This window comes from Sinohyriopsis cumingii, chromosome 8 (genome assembly GCF_028554795.1).
Source record: "Sinohyriopsis cumingii isolate HCF-2022 chromosome 8, ASM2855479v2, whole genome shotgun sequence".
In the NCBI taxonomy this organism is placed as follows: Eukaryota; Metazoa; Mollusca; class Bivalvia; order Unionida; family Unionidae; genus Sinohyriopsis; species Sinohyriopsis cumingii.
In genome coordinates, this window is record NC_142968.1 from 31753301 (window position 1) to 31776608 (window position 23308).

Below are 23308 nucleotides of genomic sequence, written 5' to 3' on the forward strand. Positions count from 1 at the left end.
CACTCTGGTTACTGATAGCTGAATAAATGTTTATAAAAAAGCTGTTCTTGTTCCACAGTAGTGCATGATCACAGGTATTTTCCAGAAATATAACGGAATTTGAGTCCAAGTAATTTGAACTAACTCCAGACAGCTTAACATACAACTAACAGTTGAACAGCCCAGTTTCTACCGATATTAATTCTCCAAAACATGGGTTATATGGTCTTTCTAAAAACCTAAACAAGGGTCACGTGATCATCTTCTGGAAGTTTACAGAAGCATGTACTTGTTACAGATCACATTTACCCAATGTGACCCTGACGAAAACCAATCATTCTTACTCTAAGAAATAAAAAATAAAAACAATTGTTTATATCTTTAAGACAACGTCCCATCATGACCTTGAAAACAATCAATCGTTTTAAAATAAAATAGAACTTGTTTACGAAGGTTGCTACAATTCTAAAACAAGGTCAGGATTTAGATCAACATCTGGTATTTATAAAATTAACAGTCAAGGTCAAACTCTTTTCTAAAAACAGTATCATCTTTAGTGAATAAATTTACATTACAGTATCATGTAATGAAAAATAAAACAATTAAAATTGACAAACAATTAAATTGAAATAGATATATATATTAAATGAGATATAATTAAATCAAATATAAATAACAATTGTTTATCAAGTGTAACTAACATACACATACAATTGTGACAGTTCCTTTTATTACATATTCTTACAAACATTTAGGACATTTAATATCGATGTATTGTTGTACCTCCTGTAACTACCCCCAATGGATCAGAACGCCACACATTGTAGGTGGAAACAGGTCTCATAACTGCTACAGATCCATTTATTGTACCAGTTTAAACATATTAAACCACCTTACTTCACATACCATACTGGTAGAGATTATCACTAACTAGTGACATTTTTCTATTGTTAGTTATACCATTTGTGAGTGTTCATACATTAAATATCTAAACATGTACATATTCAGTAGCATGCTGATATGCATGCAACAATGAATTGATTGTAGATTTGTTATGTAAATAACTCAACGTTATAAACATTTGTCACTTCTTAAGGATGTGACTACACTACTTATCAAATCATATTGAATGTTGTTACAACCCATGTGAATATCAATATTTTTCTCCAGAGTTTGCATTTTGTTTTGCTGCCAGGTAACGAATGCCACACTTTTTCAACTAACATCAGCAGTAGATAATGGCTAAGTAAACATAAAACCGGGATTCCATGTTAAAATAGGTCGCACAATTTAAAGGGCATCCTTGGAATTTAACATTGGTGCCCTCGTGAAAAGCATGTTTTGTATTTGTGTTGCATAAGGTGCACCCGAATGAAAATACTATATGATGTCATAGGCTTCAACATGCAGCATCTGTCTATCGCTCAAGGCGTCACAGAGGAGTGTTTGAGTGTGTGTTTGTGTTTGTGAACCAGCAAGAGAGAGAGAGAGAGAGAGAGAGAGAGAGAGAGAGAGAGACCCTAAGCATATTTTGAAAAAGTGTCAACACTATGTTTCAATGTCAATATTTTATATTAAGCCACTCTAAATCAAAACGTAGAAGAATGATCAGGGCTTGCCCCATCCTTATTAATTTACAAAAGATTAAACATCAACATAGTCAGGCTGACAACGTTGTAAAGTCAGACCTTATTTGCAATCATCACTGAGGACAGCATACATTTGTCAATGAGGCACAATTCGTTTCTGGGCTAGAAAGAGATAACCATAATGTTCACAAAGCAACACAAGTCACTAAATATTTTAAAGGTAAGCCACCACTACGTTGACGAAGAAAATATATACATTATCTATGCGCCAGTAAATCGAATAAAAGTAATAGTGCATTAATAAACAGAGTAGAAACTGTATTTGTTGTCATAAAGACAACGTTTTCGTCCTCCAGAAGATGTAATCCATAATGATCAAAATAGTCTACAATGTGGCGGTTGGAAAGGTCTATGGCTATCCAGTGGGCTTCTTTACGATGACTGTCGTATGATTTTATAACATAGGTTTGAACGTCTTTACGTTTATAATGTGAAAGGTCATCTTAAGCAAACGCAACAGGAATCAACGAAACATTGTATCAACTGTGAGTTAGCAGATGATATGTTTTCAGGTGTCCATTTATTTCTTTTTGGTTTTATTGAAATCTGTTCACAGTTGACTTATGGTTATAAGTCAATTGTCCACACTTGACACTTTTCTTGACATTATCGGTCAAATATGTTGATAAACAGGCAGTCTCCATATTCTGGAACAATATATATTCGATGCGTTTTGTTGCCTGTGTCGTCAATGGAAGTCAAGGATGATTCCACAATTCCTTGTACCAGTCTTGCACAATCTTTTCTTTTGTGAAATGGCTCCAGACATCTTCGAGATACTCGCCCAACTTGTCTTCGGAACCAATCATCAAATATTTGTTGTGTTGCAGTTGAGTAAGATGATCTTTCTTACAACCATGACACTGCTCTCTGGCTATATCTGTGATTCCTTCAGTTGAGTGATTAACAAAATAGGAGGCTTAGTGTTCTTCTTGTTCAGGCCACTGTATATTTTCGTCATGGGTACTTTTTGACTATAATTGCTATTCTTGATGCAAAACATCACACTCGTTGTTTTACCACTTTGACGTTGTTTTCCATTTAATTCTTTAATTCGTCGTCACCGAGGGTACGTGTCTGACACTGTTATAGATATAACAATAAACATTCACTTCACTTATTTCCACGTGTTCTTATTCAATCAATTTTCTTAATAGTTATGATCATTTTCTCAAAGTGTTCATTTCTGGAGCATTGCGAAATTCAACATACAAGATGAAGTTTACAGTGATCACCAGTGCTAGTTCAAACTGAAGTTCAACAGTATGCTAGCCGGCCTCAAAATAGCTGAAAATTTCCTTCGTCACTGCTTTTGTCTGGAATGAAATCAAATCCTTAAAAAGCGTATCCTTTTCCATAATCTTCATCAGAAAGGCTGTACCAATTGTGTTTTCCTAATTGTGGCTGCTAATAGACTATATTAACTAATTTTTCTTAGGCTCAAAATGTATAATACAAAATGTATGGCCATCTCGGTGGACAAGATGAAATGTTTGACGTCGAAAGAATTTTGCTCGCTAGCTGACAATTCCAATCAGTATATGTGTCGATAGTTTGCATTGGGAAACATGATTTTCGATTTTGGACCGGAGTCCTTTCGTCGAAGAGAATTCTTGGCCGTTGTTCTGCTTATTGTTTGACTGATGTCATTTCCGTTCTTCGACACGTAGCATGTAAAGTAAGGACTCTTCAGTGTTTATTCAATATCTTGCCAAAAGAGTGTTTTTTGAACCGATGTAACCAATAATCCCTAATGAATCGTAAAAAAGACTATGTTTTATGGGTAGAGTGAAATAGATAAACTGATACGGTAATCGAATTGAATCACTATCTATATTGGCATTGACCGACATCTCTGGATAAACATTTTCATAAGTGAAATAAGTGCACATATCATTCACTGTCTGTCCATAGCTTTCTGATGTTGTGCCTGTGACGAAAGGACATGAAGTCATGGACTTAATGAAGATATTTGTTAATTAATCTTGATGCAGTTACTCATTATTACCCTATTTAATTATATGTAATGGTTATATAGTCAGTTTATTATATTTATTTTTAAACGTATTTGTACTTTGTTCTTACCAAATACGAATGAATATTGCCTAGGTATGTATTAACTTTTATATTTTATGTATTTATGTATGCATGTATGTATGCATGTGTGTGTATGTATGTACGTATGTACATCGGTCAGTATGTATGTATGTATGTATATATGTATGTATGTATGTATTTAAGTTGTTATTGTTGTTGTTCTAGGGTTTAACGCCATTTTTCAGCACAATATAGGCTATACATGGCGGCCAGTATAACTGGTGGAGGAAGACTCATCAAGTCTTTAGCAAATTATCGCATTTAAGGATACCGGTACATCAGCACATTTAAGATTGAAATTCATTCAGAACACCAATCGAATTCATTTGGAGCACGCTATACGATTGGGGATCTGGTAGAAGGTTTAGTACTAGTTGGGATTTAATTTGTAATACTCTAAGTTCTTTTTAAGGTTCCACTTTGTATTCCTGGGAAATAAATTATTCCTGACTTTCAAAAAATGATTTGGTGTTCACTTTTTTGTTTCATAGTTTAAGATCATATAGTCTTAACACTTAGAAAAAAACAATTTCTTGTAGAGTCTCTACATTTGTTTCTCAGGACCAAACTTTCCATTATTACAAATGGAAATAGATCATACGTTAATCTAAAGTAATTTCATAGATGAACTCACTGTGATGTTGTTGTTATTAGTTATCCGGCTCTTTTGAGAGGCTGGACTGTAAACAAATCCACTTGTAATGCGTCACATATTTCATTTTCGGATCAGATTCAAAGCTTTATTACTAAATGTGCACTGTCCCGAACATACACACAGACAGTTAAATCTTGATGCTCAAATTCTAAAGAATAAACTGTTACGAGTTTTTGCTTTTAAAATGAGCAACTTAAAAGAGTGAAAACCATCATGCTTTGTCAAATTCAACATGTCATTTCTTTCCTTAGAATACAAAGTGAAAAATAGAAAAACGAAATTCCGGTATAGCTAATTAAATCCCAAAATAATCCTAGAATTACAGACACAGGTTCTAACAATTTAAAGTCTTTAATAAAATTTAGTCCAAATTAAATAAAAAGCTAAAGGTGTTGATTTGTCTGTTGTAGCCTGTTAAATGCTGATTTGTCAACATTATTTTGTTGAATGACAGTATTATAACTCAGGTTTGAATTCACAATAAATTCCAGTGAATGTCTCTGTCCAATAATTTTACCAGACCGCTTTTGTATTTCCAGATAAAATAATCACTTGAATTCAATAATTTTTAGAAACTGATTCCAGCCGGAAATGAAGTACTGGACACAACATTTAATACAACTTGATTGTGCTAGATCTAAGAACACCAATAAAATTTCCCTTCTGTGACAAAATTGTATAGTCTTCAGCCTGACCTCAGGTCATAATTAGCATTTTCTGATAATTAAATGTACATAATACTTCCGTTCATAAAGAAAAAGAAAGTTTAACGCAATAAAGCTTCCCTTTCACTATTAGTCAAATATAGTTGTGATAAAGAAAAAAACGTATACATCAAACAAATACAGTTTTATATAAGCGAAATTGCATCAGCTATTAATTTGTCTTTTCCATTGATGTGCCAGTTGTCAATATTATATTGCTGCAGCAGCAACATACATATTAACAGTCTCTGATTTTTTTTCATCTTGCCAATGAAAGTAAAGGGTTTGTGATCATGAAACACAACAACCGAGAAGGAGCTGAGTTAATATACACTTCAATGTTTTGCAATGTCAATATCAAAGCCAAATATTCATTCTCGATTGTGGAATAATTTCTCTAGTGATTATTTGATGGCTTTAAAGAAAAAAAAACACTGAAAGATCTACACCATTTTAATCTTCTTGAATCAATATTGCTCCAACATAACGTCACTTGCATCAACAAACATTTTTTAATGATTGACGGAAATTTGGAGCTGTAAGAACTATTGCAGTTTTAAGTATGACTTTTAACTTATTGAAAGTCTCCCGACATTTTTCAGATAAAAAAATAAATGGTTTTCTCGCTTAATAAATTAGTCCGGTGTTTGGCAATTCTGGAGAAAAAAAAATTGGAACAAAATTTCCGTTAGTATCCAGCCACGCACAAAAGCCTGTTGCTTTTTGCTGATAGGCACATGGAACTCAGAGATAGCCTTGACATTAGCTTATATAGGTTTAAGCTCACCATGTCCCACGATATGTCCTAGAGATGTTACACAAGCACGGCAAAAATCGCTTTTAGATCAGTTAAGTGTCAAATTTACATCAGTTAGTCTGTTAAAGAGTTTCCAAACTGTCGTTAAATGATCGTTCCATGTGTCGTTGTAGACTGTGAACTGATCAATGTTAGCATCAGAATTAAACTGACCATATGCAACCATGTTCATTAAAAGTTGAAAAGAACTAGGCTAACCCCAAACGGCATCACGTTATATTGATATATTCTATCTGGAGTTATGAAGGCTGAATTTTCCTGTGAACGTTCCGTCAATGGTAATTGCCAAAATTCTTTCAGAAGGTCAAATTTGATACATTACTTTGCATTTCCAATTTTATCAAATGCAGTCATCGCTTCTTGGCAATGGAAATGAAACTGTTTACTCACGCTGTTCACCTTTCTATAGTCAATACACTTGCGGAAAGTATTATCTGGTTTTGGAACAAGTATAGATGTTCAACTTCAGTCACTTTTCTCGGTTCTATGTAATCGGTGTCGTCACTGTTTGGGACAGGTACAACTAAATTAATTCTATGATTAACCTGGCTATCTGTATCAACATATTGGTACTTCTTTAATATTTTTATATCCTGGGAGTAAAACTGTTGTAATTAACTCACTGAATTTGATTGAAGAAACGTTTGAAGAATGAGCAAGAGAGAGAGAGAGAGAGAGACAGGATGAGATAGAGAGAAAGATCTTCTTTACCAGACTGAAATCAAGGAAGCTTTCAGAGATTAAAAAGGTCCGGAAGTCGCTTATGCAAATATTATGCTATTTCCTTTCGCTTCCCAACGTGTTTGGATTTAATTGTAAAGGCTGAAGATACTACGAGGAACATTTTAATTAGAACTTGTACTTTCTTCACTTTACTTTTCTATTCAAACCTCAGAATAAACATCAAATGGCCACACATCATTCTTTGATTTCCAATTTATTTTATATGCATCTTCAAAATTTGTGACCTAATTTCAAGAATAAATGCAATATGTCTATCAACTCTGTTTGTGCACATAATAAAACGATATCGAAAAAGCAATGACAAAATGAAAGAAATAAATAGGATTAATGTAGAGTCTGCAAAATTTTAAATTTGTATTGACTGAGTAGAGATTTGATACAGATGACAATCTGAATGCTAGAAAGGACATATATCATAAATTCATGGACCGTGTAGCAAATATGTACTCTAGCATGATACCAAATGACATACACGACACATTGTATCTCTTTTAGTTTGCAAAATCTAAGCATACACATCCTGTGATTTCTTTTCCGACTGAAATTGACATGATATACACAATGCAAGAAGTGGGATAGTAATAATTTAGAGGGCTGCCATATAAATTGACTTATATGCGAATTAAAGCAAAGTAGGATCAAATCTTGTGTCTACACTAGATTGGGTTATGTACGTATGACAGATTCTAATTTGTACAATGACTACCTCGTTCCTACAGATGATTCTATAGGAGGGTGCCATTCGACGAAGGAGTGTATTGAGGCACAGAGCTTGTTCTTGATAGCATTAGTTCAGTATGTCTGCCACTAACTAATAATTATACTTTTATTGCCGTTTAAAAATCAAAATATTGTACTTTAAAACCAAAGGGTTGTTGAGATAGAGCTGATGAGGCAACACGGTATGGTTTTTCATTAATTGTTGTACCGCCATGACTCGGCAGCCAAAATTATGATCTTGTGAGAGGCACAAGGCTCGGTATATTTAAAGGGGGCATTTGTCAGCAATGAGTTCTCCAGCTTCTTATTGTACAGTGACTAAAACACTAATAGTGACTCGGAGAAGATGATATAGTTGAAAATACTTTTGGATTCAATACATTTCAAAGGAAATTATATTGCCCTCATTTCTCCTGAAAATATTGATGCTCCATCAAGGAAATACGTTTTGTTGGTTGTTTCTACTAACGAAGGCTGCGGCACACTATTCACCATCATTTGAGCGGTCAATATAAATTCTTATATAATTGTCAAATTTGGAGACGAGTTCTTTATAAGACTTGTGAGGAATGGAAGAATTTGTCTCCGATTTGTATCTTTCATGCTGAGGAAAAATATATTTGGGTTGTACAAGAATTCACTGAGGACTTTCATGTCTAAACGATTTTCGGATTTTAGAAAGGTTTTTTCACCCGGTAACGGGTACATATATGTACATAGATCTGTCAATTTGGTCACATATCTGCTTCTGGATTATAATTCTAAGGTAACTAGTGCCTTCCACAGCAGCGACCACTTCCCAATCTCTCTCAAGAAATATTCACTCAACACGTTATAAATTTTAATACGGACAATAAAGAAAACCGTTTGGATGAAAATTGGAAACTCTAAGCAAAGCTTTAATTCACAAAGAAACCTCACGAACATGAATAATCCTGTTCAGCATTTTACATCTAGCTTACTTGCGATTGCAAAAGAATCAATCCCTAGGTCCTTATCTAACTCTAAATGAACCAAACAAACCATAGTTGACTGATAAATGTAAAGACGAGATTAGTCAACGCCATGAAGCGTTGAGAAAATTTAACAATCTTCCAACACGCCAAAAATGATAAGAAGGTATCGTACGTTCCGGGCGAAAGCGGATTTGGATCCTATAATTAGACCAATTTGGTTCAACTACGGTGGCGTGTCTTTGGGCAAGCACTTTACTCCGATCGCCTCGGCCGTGTTGCTGTCCTATAAAGCAACAAACCAAACATAAAACAGAAAAGAAGAACAACATGAATATGTCGAAGCTTATTAGTGTAAGTATAATAACATTACAACATGTCCTATCATGCTTTTGATAAGACATTTTTAGATTTCGTGAAATTCATTTACTTCATCATATCAATAGTTCTTGTTAAACGTTCAGCAGGAACAATTAAAGACTTGTTATAATTAATGTGCAAAGACTAGTAGGGAATAATTTCAAAATATGTTTAATGATTTCTTGGTTAAAATCAATTTGAGCACCGCTGATGAAAGACCGAATCTCCTCCGATAGATGGAATGAGTTTCCCTTTTCTTTCAGTCACAAGGTGGTTGTCGGGAAAGAAACAAAACCCCAACAATGATGAAGCAATATGTGCGTGTGTGTGTGTGTGTGTGTGTGTGTGTGATTTGGATTTTTAATGTGGCATTAATTTTGTTTCGGTCATATCGCTACGATGTCTGCAGTGTTGCAGTTTAAAGTGATGTCTAGTACGTGGTATCATGCTGAAAACATTATCCTGACACCAGCTCGACCAACCCTAGTACTAACCTCTTAATGCTGAGCGCCTAGCGTGGCAGCTGTTAGCGCCATTTTTATAAGTCTTTGGTATGACTCGGCATGGGGTGGTACGTATGACATCTCGCAACCGAGGCGGACGTTCTAACAGCTAGGCCACCGGAGCGATAATTATGGCGCAAAGAAGATTTCTTCAATAACATGTGCCCAATTTGAAAACAAACATTGTCTCTCAAATCTAGCCTTCCAATGTTTATAGCAACTAAAGTGCTAAAAATTGTCCATGGAGGTGGAAGTAAGTCAAAATTCTTCTCTCCCAAATATAAAGGGATTGACGTAAAATTCCCTACAAACTTGAGCTACTAGTGGAGCAGCTCTGAGTTAAAAACTCGTTTCATTTCGTTATACGCATACCTTACCAAGGACGATAGTGCTTAAGGAGAGATATCGTTCATTCCTTCCAGCTCGGTTTGCTTAAGGTATACACAGCACTTCCAGGGTCCTGTGGATCTCATTGAGGAGCAATTTTGAACCAGAGAAGCGGATTCATGTTCGTAACAATTAAAACAGGAACCAATATATGAAAAACTGAACTATAGTGACAAAAATGCACATAGTGTTGGATCGACCAACAATATATGTATCGATAATTATCCCTGCCTTGTCAAGAACGAGACGTATCCGGGTTCAATGCGATACAGTTTCTATACGGTCGAGCTCCTATATTCAGCAATGTCAGAATCTAGAGAAAGGTCCATTTCGCATACAGTTATAATGCCTTCGGTCCTCACAAGTTACAGTTCGCCGTAAGATCGGAGAGATATTTATTTTGATCTGTATCCTCAATTTCGTCATGACAAACATTTCTGAGACTTTGAAAGGCAGTTTTTATTAGTGGCTGGAGTAACGTTTCTTCAAAAACTAATGGAGAAAATTTATGATATTAAAGTTTATACCCGAGTGATTTATTTCATTGTGCACAACTGGTAGAACTATCCGGTACTTTTTATGCGAATTGCTATCCACAGAGGGCTTGAATGATATGCGGTAGGTATGCTCTTTCAACAATTTCGGCTCTGTTGAAAACTGCATTCATCAAAGTTTGAGGATTAAAAGAATTTCCTCTGCTAATCTGAATAGATATTTTCACCAGGACTGTTCCCACGTATCTGAGACATATAAAACTTTTACTTCGTTGTCTGATTTTGTTGTCAGAGTGTTTGAGGTGAAGGTTTAGGCATCCATACATGAAGTAGTCATACCCGTCTCGCACGAAGCAAGGGGGGTGGTGGTGGCGGGTGTGATTCCAGGAAAATAAATCTACAAGGGCATATCCATTGTAAGCTAGGTGAAGTTCATCCATTTGCAAAGAAATGACATCTTGTTTGGCACATCGTCAATAGGCATGGAGAAAAGAAAATTGAATATGTGTCATAAACCTACAGGCAGAGAGAATGAAATCTGCTGCTGCTACTATATAAAATGGCCACAATTATTTTATTTTAAAACCAGCCGTAATCTGTGACCAATAGGTCTACGAACACTTAAGAGGAGGTGGTCAGAATTCAGTTCCAAATATACATCTATGCAAGACATGAATTATGGCTTCTGCGAAAATGCGTTTGCAACTACTGGTCGTAAATTAGCTCTTTTTGACTTCGAGATACATTGCAGTTGCACGGTTCTACTTGCGTGACCGCTGGTGACATTGAATTACTTCCCATGATCTTATTAGTAATTTGTGTGTAGTCATTGAACGCGTCTATTTCTCTTTACATATCAAGTCTTTACTAACAGAAATTGTTCAACCTTTTCATGAGAATGTATGGATCCCTATATCAGACTTATTTCATTATATAACTAACTATTAGGGCATTCAATAAGTAAATTTCTCTTCTAAAATCATACTTTCGAAGTCTGCAACCCTCTGTTCTATGAATTTATGTGAGTTCGTCTGACGAACACAATTTTCCTCCAAGCAGCACAATGTTTCAAATAACACTCCTATATGATACCGTGGAAGAGACACAAATTCTTTTCTGTATAGGTTTCAGTTACATCAAAGGTTACCAACCCTAATCTGCTGCAGCCATAGAAATTTCAGTTACCATTATCAAGTAAATGAATGGTCCTCTGCAAAAGATTTTCAGTAATGCTCAAAAAGGTAATCATATGCTACATTTGAGCCAACACTTTTATCCACATTTGTATTAGGGGTGGATAAAGTGGATAGCACTCAAAACACACAGATACAAAAAGTTGACGAAATATTCATCTGCACATCAGTTACTGTCAGCAAATACAAGACTAATACCCGAATATAAAATTCAAAGTCAAGTCTCCAATTTCCGCTGCCGCGAAGAATTCCTTTTGCTGAGTATTTGATTTTCATTATATATTTTGTTTTCAATGTGCATCTTAAAATAAATGTATATAGTGTACATTTAAAAGAATGACTTACTGTCATAATCTTTTACCAGTTTGATACAAAAGGTCTTTACAATTAATGTGTAAGTAGTGTCTGATACTATTGAATTAAAAGGTGAAAGATGAAGAAGCACCATACGGTCAAAACCCTTTCACTGGATAAAAATAATAAACCGGCGTTTGCTTTCACGTAGCCAGCAATAATGCCATTACCAAGGGCATCAAGGGCAAACCACTCGAGTTCATTGCAATTCACCAAGATCAAATATTCATGCATATATATATAAAACATGAAGTTAATTCGAATTAATCCAAATGACATCATTTCCAGATACAGTATGTTTTCCTGAATTAAAATAATGAAACTATGTATGAATTTAGTACCACAAGTTTGAAAACAAAATTGACATTGACTCATACATATGAATAGGTCATAAATTACAAAAGAAAGATAACTCATAAGGTATTATGTTGGTCCAAATTGTTTGATATATCGATCAAACTCCAAAACACAAACTTATCAAGTAAATGTCAAATATCATGCATTCACCTCAAATGTCACTCCTCTCAGAACTTTTCAACTAATCCTAACGCTCATCCTATAACTGTCTTGGCGTTCATGTTTTCCTGATAATCTGTTATTGTGTTCTTTTTATAATCCCTTACTGGGCATTGACTTTTTGGTCGAGCATTTTGGAAAGCGCCGTTATTGTACTTCAAGTCGAACTTAACAAGATGAATATCGTAATTAACAAACAATTGTTTAAGGGGTGTCACGTTGCGAAGACAGCCTTCATGTATACAACTTACATGAGGTGGAGAATGTCACCACGGCCTTGACGAATGAAGTCTGTTGCGCAAGATTGCTGCTTGAATTGACAGAGGAGGAACAAAGGGGCGGCTATCTTCAAAGTAACTGGTAAAACCGGAAAAGGTTGTTTATTCACACCCAAGCCTCTGCCTAGCCGCGGAAGAGAGCAATTTGACATGAGCGTGATAAACTAGGTAGACTACAGTTCAAAGAGACCCCAAGTATCAAATCAGGGCTGAGTTAGAGAAATAATGACGGAGCACCTGCCAGAAGCAGACCCTTATTCTACAGGTCATTTTACGGGGTGATTTCATCGAGGAGCGAATAAAAGAATAGAAGGAAGAAAAAGAGGCAGAAATAGGAATCCAGAAAGAGTTGGCTAGGTTAGAAGCGGCTATGAGGGAGAAAGAAAACGAAGCGGAAAGAGAAACCCAGAAAGGGCTAACGAGGATAGAAGCTGCTGCAAAAGAAAGAGAATCTCAGAATGAGTTGGAAAGGATAGAAACTGTCGCGAAAAGAGGTAAACAAAACAACGAGCGGCCGAGAAAGAAAGAGAACTCGCTCACGCTCTCGAGATGGAGAGATTACGAATAAGGACTAGAGCAGCAGATAGAGATGACACGAGTTCGAATCGTGTAGGAAATGGAAGACAGATTGCTGACCACCGTATTGTCCAGATAAACTGATGTCGATTAAGTATCTCACGACAACACCGTATCACTGCCAGTGCAGAGGACTGGTCGAACGGTTTAGCGGGACTCTGAAAAACACCCTTAAGAAGCTGTGTAAGGGTCGTCCGGAGGATTTTTGGTCGGTACATTCCTGCCATGCTTTTCTCATATCGGGATGTACCGCAGGCGAAATTAGGGTTTTCTCCCTTTTAACTCTTGGATGGGAGGACCGTGCGTGGCCCCATCGCCGTACTGAGGCAACTGTGGACCGACGGTCACGCTGTCGAAGAGGTACTTACTACCTATCAGTACTTCGGTGACTTGTGGAACAAACTGGAAGAAGTTTGTACTTTAGCACAGGAGAACCAAACAAGCGAAGTCGCGTCAGGCGAAGTATTACAACAAGCGTAAGAAACCACGTCAGTATGAGGTAGGGGACAATGTGTTGATGCTGCTGCCCTAAGATCACATCAAGCTTCAGGTATCTTGTAGAGGACCGTACGTCATAACCGAGAAGGTTGGGGGTCAAGCCCATCGGATACGATTTCCGAATAAAGATAAGCTGTACCACGCGAATCTCCTTCAGAAATATCGGGAAAAAGAGGCCTCTAGTAATTTAGTTGTCGCCACGAGAGTCACCGAGGACACCGAAGGCGACGCGTTAAAACGCGAACACCGTTCCGAGCTGTCCATTAACTAGGGCTGAGACACTGTCGGATATGGAGTGCGACCCAATTCTGACTGCGGGACAGCGGGAAGAGATAGAGACGTTGCTGGCGGGGTATTACGATATGTTTTCGGTGATACATGGAGAATGTCACTTTTCGAGTTCGGTTTAAAGTCAGTGGAAGATTGGCCAGATCATCGGAAACCATGACATTTCCCGCACGCGAAGCAACAAGTGATGCAGGAGGAAAGTAAATAAATAATTGCTCTGGGAGTGATAGAACCCGCCGACTTCCCGTACAGTTTCCCTGTAGTCTTAGCAAAGAAGACAAATGGCACCCATCGTTTTCGCGTGGAATACAGGAAACTGAATCAGGTGACGAAATTTTAGGTCTAAATGCTACCTGACCCAGACTATATTTTCGCCTCTGTGTCGAAGGTGACCTATTTCTCGAAGTTGGATTTGTCCATGGGTTTTTGGCAATCCCTGTCATAGAAGAGGACAGGGCAGAACTTGCTTTTGCTACTCTTTCCGGAACCTACCATTGGTTTGTTAGGTCTTTTGGAGTCCAGAATGTGCCGAGTGTCTTCACGAGAATGAGGAGGAAGTTATTGGAACCCTTGCGCGATAGGGTGTTCACAACATTATGGATGATCTCCTACTAGCCACAGGGACGTTGGGTGAACACCTAACTCTGCTAGCCGAAGTTTTGGAACGATTGCGTCAAGAGGGACTGACGGCTAAACCTTCTAAATGTCATATTGGATTCCGGACGCAAGACAATTTGGGACATACGTACACTGTTACCAGAGAAGTGTATGGTGAAGCAGCTGCGAAAGGCAGCACGCCCAACTGTGAAGACCGAGGTAAAATCATTTCTGGGATTGGCCGGATATTACTGGAGGTATGTGTCCAATTGCAGAAGGAATGCAACGGAATTGTGTTCGGGATATCACGGTTGAAGCGGTACTTTATCGGGCGGAAGTTTATATTGGAGATCGACCATCAACCACTCGCGTATCTCTCACAAACGAAGCATTCGAATGTGCGCTTGATGAGATGGTCGCTGTTTCTACAACAGTAACAGATGCAGATCAGACACGTAAAGAGCATCGATAATGTAAGTGCATTTTTCATGAGTAGGAACACCGATACTGTATAGATTGCTCAGTAGATACTTATATGTCGTGCTGTATGTTCGTGTCGGTAATCAGCGTGTAGCGTCCTTATTAATTCGTCCTTCATACTGAGAGCACCTACACATATTTCCACTTCGGAACCGATTCCGGGGAATAAAATCCCGATTTTATTCTCAAGCGTACGGGGTAATTCTGTGATGACAGCCCTCATTTATACAACTTACCTGTGGTGGAGAATGTCACCACGACCGTGGCGACTGACCTTTGTTGTGCAAGACTGTAGCTTGAATCGACAGTGGAGTAACAAACCGGCAACTATATTCAAAGGGACGAATTAACAGATTAAACAAGAAAGAGGTTGTTTATTCATACCAAGCCTCAACCTAGCCACGGCAGAAAGAAATCTGACATGCTGGTGATAAACTAGACATACTACAGTTCAAAAGGATCACATTATCGAATCAAAGTTAAGTTAGGGAAATATATGCGGGGCACATGTCTGAAGTGGACCCTTAGTCTACAGGACAGAATAGAATAACGGAGGTAGATGTTTGAAGACAGACCGGAGAACGAAAGTGGAGGAAGTGGAATTGTGAAGGACGTAGTTGAATGAATGAAGGGGTACTGGAGTAACAGTCAAGGAAAAGGAAATGATACAGATGAGTAAAGTATTAGGGACAGGTGGAAACACTCTCACGTTGCACATCAGACGATGAAATTGGCAGATTAAATATATATGTCGTCCGAGTGGAGAAATTGTGTAAATTTAATTGTAGTGTTTAAATATTTAGATTTGTTATTAAATTGTTATGGCTTGGAACAATTATATCCATCCATTTAAAACGATGAAATTGCACGACCTCCAACGATATTAGCAAAAATACCCTAGGAGACAAGGGGTAATTTGTTAAATTCTACAAATGGGTCTGTTTCTCCTTCTGTTCGCAAATATGATGAAGTCATGCATCTTCTAAATGAACAAATCTGAGCAAAAAGACGTGAAAGTCATGACAAATAATAGTTGCACATGGGTACTGAGATCTGTTGGCAATTAGGCCAGCAAGCCAGGCTTTGACATATGGACAAAATGACAGGTCAGCGATTAATCCCTTTGTCAGGTAACTATTGGCAGTTAAAGAGTTACGCTTTGAAAGCACATAATTTAATACGTAGATTGATGTACGTTTCGGGCGACAAGATAAAATGCTTGTTTTGTATTGGTTCATAAATTCAGCCACGATACAGATAAATTACTATATTGTTACTAGCAATCATAATAATCGATAATGGAGATAAAAATTATCATAAAGAGATTAATGTCCATACAAAATAACATATTTAACTACATAATATTTGTGAGCTTGAGCTGTTTTTATTTTTCATCTTGAAGTCGCTATCGTCCGTTACTGAATTTATCATTCACCAAAGAGCATTCAGAAAAAAAATCAGCAAAGAAATGAAATTTGTCCTTTGTTTTGAAAACCAAAGTGTCAAATGAATGGGGGGGTGTTTACAAAAACAAATAATAAAGCTGAGAAAGGGCCAGATCCATAGTGAATAATTTCATAGTGCAGCCCTTTCCACGTGATCTAGGTATTCATGGGGAAGCATTTTTCAGAATTTTAGTTGACGAATACTTATGAAATTATACCACCGTCCTTGATCTGATTACTCTTACCCCACCTCCTTCGGCAGAATATCAACACATGAATTCATTTAACTATGCGTAAATTGTAGCATAAACGTAGCTGGATAAGACTCCGAAACAAGGTTAATATTGTATATCTTCCCCGTGTCTGAAATTTAGATTTAACTTATAGTTGCATGCTAAGGAAAAGCCGTTAGGAGTCCTATGTCAATACATAGCCGACTTTGGCATATTTGGGACTTACGTCAGTTTTTGTCCTGATCAACTTCAAGATCTGATAAAATTATTAGATTACCTAATGGCCATGTTCTGAATCTCGATTTTTTTCTCCTTACCCTTGATAAATTCGACAAGTTGTTTCAAAGTGGTTGAGTACTGTGACCAGTAGATAGCCACTGTACAGATAACAATAATCTCGTTATCGTTTTTGCTACCACATGGTCTGGAAGAATCGGACATTCATGCTTTCAGGTTACACTCCAACTTCAAGCTATATGGTGCATTTTTCAGGTGTACTTGTAAAACGCAGAAATAATACGACACTCAAATGAATATAAGAAAGAGCCTTACAGTCAGATCAAGAGAACTGTTTCAGCGTGCAAGGAGGTCCGCTCTAGATTCCATATGATTTTGGAAACGACCATAGTAGCTGATTACCTGCAAATAAATGACTTAGACGATAGTTTATGAATGAAATAGTTAAAGTAATATTGTCTCATAGTGCTGAAAATATACCTAAGTTAATATTTATAAGTTAAATAATGTGTACTTATTTGGTACGATTTTATCAGAACTGTTTGAACGTCCGTCTGCACATGTGCATACAACCATAAACTTTTAAAAGCTCTTCTTTGACCCAGCTAGGAAATTTAAGTTCGAAACCAATGTACGGATTTAAGTTAAAAATAATTTCACGAACGTTTGATGTCATACTGCAGCCCTTACTAAATAAACTACAGCAACTGACAATTGGAATTATTAAGACGGAATAACTATAGAGACACCTGTGCATTTCAGAGAAAACAAATCATGTATGATAATTTACATTGTTGATTATGCATAATTGGTCTCGAAGTACCATTTATAGCCGTCTCGTCTCCATCTGCATTTCTGCCAAGCTGATTTTAGATAGCTCGTAATCTGTGTTGTGTGCTTTTCTCTGCAGCGAAATTAGGATTTTTTGGGTATAATGTTTCATTATTATCATTATTATCTTCCGCTTTGAATACATTTTGGCATATGAGGTCTTGTCAATTATTCTTCTTTACGGCATAAAATAAATCTTATAATACAATCAAGCACGATCTAGCGTCCACTTCCATATATAGACCTCAGTGTATAAAGAAATATATCCACATAATTACACAAGTACCGGGAAATAAAATAGTACTTTCTCATAAATACAACATTCAGACAGTCCCATTAAATATCTGCGTAAATATTTATTACATGCTTCGATTCTTTTGTATTTATTCTATGTATATCCGTGTGTGTGTGTGTATGTGCGCGCGCGCGCGCGACCGTGTGTGTGTCGATTAACTGATTGACATGGAAGATTTACCCTTTCTCTCATATGTGCGATTTCTCAGATATGCAATGGCGGCTATATATCCGACCTGATGAGAAAAAACGATTCAAAGTTCGTAAACCTATAACACAAAAGAAGGCAAAAGTTTGATATCTCCATTATAGTTTTGATGCATATTTTTGTGAGGTGCGGTCGATTATGTATTATATTATTCCATACGTATTGTGCAGTTTCTCACTCTTTAACACATGCATTTCCTTTATGTACGTATTAAATCCGCATATCCCTCTTAAAGGTTCTATATAAAATGTCATGTATATGATAAGATTCTGAAATAGTGTTGACTGTAAGAAAGGAAGTATGACTGAACTTTTATATATTCTGTGTCCGCAGATAGCTGTATAAGACTCCAGATGCTAATTGATCGGTATTAGTACAAATCAAATATATCGTTAAAATGACATCCTTTGTTTGTTGGAATTGTTTAGTTATAAAATGTTTTTAAACCGAAACACCGGATCTCGTTTGTCATTATACTGTAGACAACGTACTTGACTTAAATGTTTCAAACGACCAGAAAATAATGAATTTCTTACGTACTGTGTTTTACTGCCTGATAATGTATAACTTATCAGAAGGAAGAATCGCACGAGGCATAATCGGGAGAAACTTATCTTTTTCTTTGACCATCAATTATACAGGGAAAGATGCTGTCTGTATACTGCATAACAAATCAGATTTCATTCGGGTATGGCCAGCTAATAATTTTGTTTCCATACGCGAACAACCAGAACGAGTGAGAGTTGCGGTAAACAAAACGTCACAAGGGATAGTGTCAGTGATCGTAACCTATTTGAACATCACAAGAAATGATGGCGGGAACTACAGTGCGATACGGGAATGGAATTTAGAGGAATTCAACGACAGTATTCTTTTAGAAACGATTGGTAGGTAAATCAAAATTTATTTACCCAGTTACGTTGTGGGTCAGCCTAAATCATAATGTAAAATGATATAAAACGAGGTTTCTCTGCCGCAAAATAGAATCAGTTATAAATTGTGATATGTATATGTCATCCCAAATCGGTACCGTAGGTGAAACATGTCTGCAACTTTTCAAAGAGAGAAGTTTTAGTCCATTTTACAAGTTCATAATCATAGTGTAGAAATGGGCATGAACATATGCACAGAATTATAACAATGTTGAGGAAAGTCATGAGACAGAGATTGAAGTGACGTTTAGAAACATTACACATTACGGAATCTGGCCGCTAATTGTTAATTGAAAAACATAACTGTCTTGATGAGCGATGGGTGGCATTTTATGTTTCTCAAGCAGCTAGAGGAAATAATGGATGCCGTTTTGGAGGTAGATTTGGAAAATATCAACCTCAAGGAGGGTGAAACATTGCATCATTTTTAAATTTCTAGTAAACAGTGATTCGTGACAATGAGGTAGAAATGATGTTACTTAGAGGTTGCCAGTAAAATGTTATTCAGTATGCCCTATTATTTGCATGATCGCATTCTGCGCGTATGAATCAAACAACTAATTATTAACCAAGCAGTGTATTTTTTTAAGTTTGTAAAACCGCTTGTGTCAGTGCTTTTAACTAACATGTTGATCTTGTGTGTGCTCGTACACGATTTGATTTTGTTCTAGGAGGCTAAAATTATCTTGTCCTAGCCGGTGTGAAACTGATGATACGCGTGGCGTTTTCTTAATACTTCGATTTAGGGACATTTATCTAGAGAAAATGCAGCGAAACACGTATTGTTACTTGCTGGGAATTTTTTTTTTCTTTTCTTCCACAAATGAATCATTCTTTTGTATGCTGGATCATTTAGTGAACAAAATATAGCTAATGTCTCAAAACATACACTAATACACGGAAAATGACGTAGTGTTCCCATCGTTAGAGATAAAATATCCACCATATATTATCTCCCAGCACAAATGCTAATAAACTCTTTCAAGCAGTTTGCAATGGTCTACTTCGATACAATTGTCTTTAAACAATTGCTTTTTTTAATGCTAATGGCGGGACATCCTTTTGTTTGGTTTGTATGATTTTTTAATGAAATTCTGGTCATTCTGTATCTAGAACAAATATAGGAATCAGTTAGTGTACCACTTATTGGACGAGGTATTATTTAAAAGATTGTTTACCAAAAGTGAATCTGAAAAGCCTAAGGAAAACAAGAATATGCAGCTAAGCTGCATAGTTTTGGGAATTAAGTGATATTTTACTCTTTTGTAGATCCGATTGGTGTAGCCGACTTGTAACTTCTCTCTTCTTAAAAGCTCATTACAAAAGTATATACAGACAAAATGATCATTTGTAGCACAAAGTCGACGCCGCCTAAACCAACCTCACATGGCAATTCATACAAAACAGAGTACACTATTGAGGTCAAACAGGTCCATACTTTTGGACAACTATAATAAGCCAAAACATAAAATCATCATTAATGTTCCCTAACAAATCAATGGAAGCTCAAAGCAGCAAGATAATTGTAGACCGAACCCCAAATAAACAAGTGCAATTTTCATGTCCTAATGGCATTTGGAACCAAGGAAAGCTACAGAGCATGTACGTGTCCTTTTCCTATGTGATAACTTTGAAATAGACCGTGAACTAAACAGTTTGATTCAATTCAATACATGCGATTCAGGCCGTTGTAAGAGATATTCTACATAAATTGAACAAAGCGTGCCTACATATATGGATGACTAGCTCATCGTCCTAACTAACCATTGGTATTTTTCTGGCGAGTGTTTACTCTGGACGTTTACATTAATAACATCAATTTGAAGAACACAAGCCCTAAACACCTATTTCAAAAAATATATACAAATCTTTATTTATTAGACAACACTAGCTGAAAACGCCACATTATAGCCTTATTTTCTGAAATGTGACATGTGCTTAAACATTTTGCATCAAATAATGTCCGTCAAACGTTTGTTCGATTGATTGGTTGATTGATTGATTGTGGTTTTACGGCGCACAGGCACTGTAAGACTATACATTACAACAACACATAATATGATAAATACATTGCGTACGAAATATGGTTCATTATCAACCAGGAATAACAGGAAAAGCACAAAGCCAGTCAACGGGGAATGTAAATCGTGTATAAAAGTTGCAATAAGACTATAAAGGACGCTTTAGTGTGACTGACAGTTGACATGTTGGTTATAAATACTGAAAGAAACTTTAATGCACTGATGCTATACTTCATATATCTTGTATGCGTTTTGTAGTTGGCTTGAAAAAGATACCTCAAACCAGGGAGTAATAGGTTTGATTTCAATTTTAAGGCATATTGTAAAGGTAACTTTTCCCTGCCATGTTATATAGGTGGCTCATTTCGTCAGCCATAAACGTCACACTTGTTGATGTCCTAAACGCCCCTAAAGCGACTCGTAATGCCTGATAGTTAATTGGGTCAAGCATCTTTTACTATGACTAACTGGATGTACTATAAATAACACATGTGCAGTTTTGATCTAATAAAGGTTCTAGAAATGTGAAGAACATCTTTTTAATCTGCACTCTAGAAAGTGTGCAATAGTAATTTGCGGAAACAAGTATATTTCGGGGATTTGGCTTTTGTTTCTATATGTTTTATTATGGTGAGTTTCCCTAATACAAAATTACTTTATCTCTTCAACAATTGGTATAGGTGTTCCATCAACGTGAGTTTATGATCGTCATGGCCTTCTGTGTGAAACTGGTTCATCGATGGTAGAATAATATGTTTAGAGAGACTGAAAAGTAGTCGCTTCTGTGAAGGTCAGATCGTCGACCTGGTATTATATAGACGTAAATCATATCTGGAAATGTAATCTTCTACTTTTTACCTTTGTCGTTTATGTCATTTGATCCCCGTAGAATATTGTGGTCATTGAAATGCCCGAGTACAACAAATGGGGTACGCATCTATTGAACAGGATTGTCTAATGCATTTGGTCGTAAGTTGACGTTTGGTAGTATAAAAAAGAACAACATGTATCAATCGATGGCTTGTAAATTTGTGTTTAAAATAATAACATTATGAGGAGACCTATCGTTTCCAACAAAGGAAATTCCTCCTGGACCCTTGCCAACATTTTGAGAACTTTAAAGTGGGATGTCGTCCGTATCTTTTAAAAATGTTTTCTGCAGACACAACGTTGGAGAATACTTTGTATTTGAATTTTTTAGTATATCATTGCAGTTGGCTTTAAGTCCACAACACATCCATTGTGGGAGTATATTCTTCAGTGTGAATTAAAACGACATATGGTGTAGTTATTAATTTAGACAACTCGCGAAGGAACTCTTTTAAATGCTTATTTATAAGAAGGAAGTACCAGGTTAGAGATTTTATTTGTAGAACTGGAATCGCATTGCGTACACCGACTAGTTTCTTCTGCATCAATGTTCTCAAAGTTGCCAAACGCAATCTGTAACTTTATATGGCCATCATACCGCTTGGCTTTCCGTTAGGGTTTAGTTGCTTTTGTTGTTTGGCGACTTAAGTGCAGGGAAAATATTAAATGTTTTACGTGAGAATATTATGTTCTCTGAGGTATATATTGAATATTTCAGTGTATTTCTGCATACTGTAGATTTGTTTTGATATTTGCATATTTATTATCTTCGGAATCGTATTTACTATAGATAAGACGATTGGGTCATACATGTAGGCTCTAGATTCTACTAGCTATGTGTTCCCCTTAAAATGGACATGTCAAGGGTATTTCACATTTTGAATTACCTTCTCCGGTTTCCAGATTTGAGTTGATGTGACGATCTTGACCACAGCTTATACTGTGGTGAGTGGATTACACTCGCCTTCCCGTTGTGAAGAGTTCTTTCATCGGCGATACACATAACTTGACGATATCTTGTCTTCGTGACGGCCGTATTTCTCAGAATTGAATATTGAAATAGATATAGGATGTATATCTGAAACGTGGCCTGGAAAATTCCAACTATTACTGCCTTTCGTAGTGTTGGTGCATTGAAGATGTATATGATGGTATTGGTGTCCTGCAAACGTTCGACGCGTTTGACAAGGATTCGAGGGGTGAGTTTAACCCCTTGTTTCTTCATGCAATTGCAATTTAAAATAAAATAATTTAGGAAGGTATAACGAACCGTTTTAACTATTGGAACGTGTGGATCCTTAAACAGGACACATGAGACGTTAACCATCAATAATCACTCTTTGCGAAATGCTCAATGATTTATGGACGACCAGTAATGTTCCAAAGCTTGGGAAG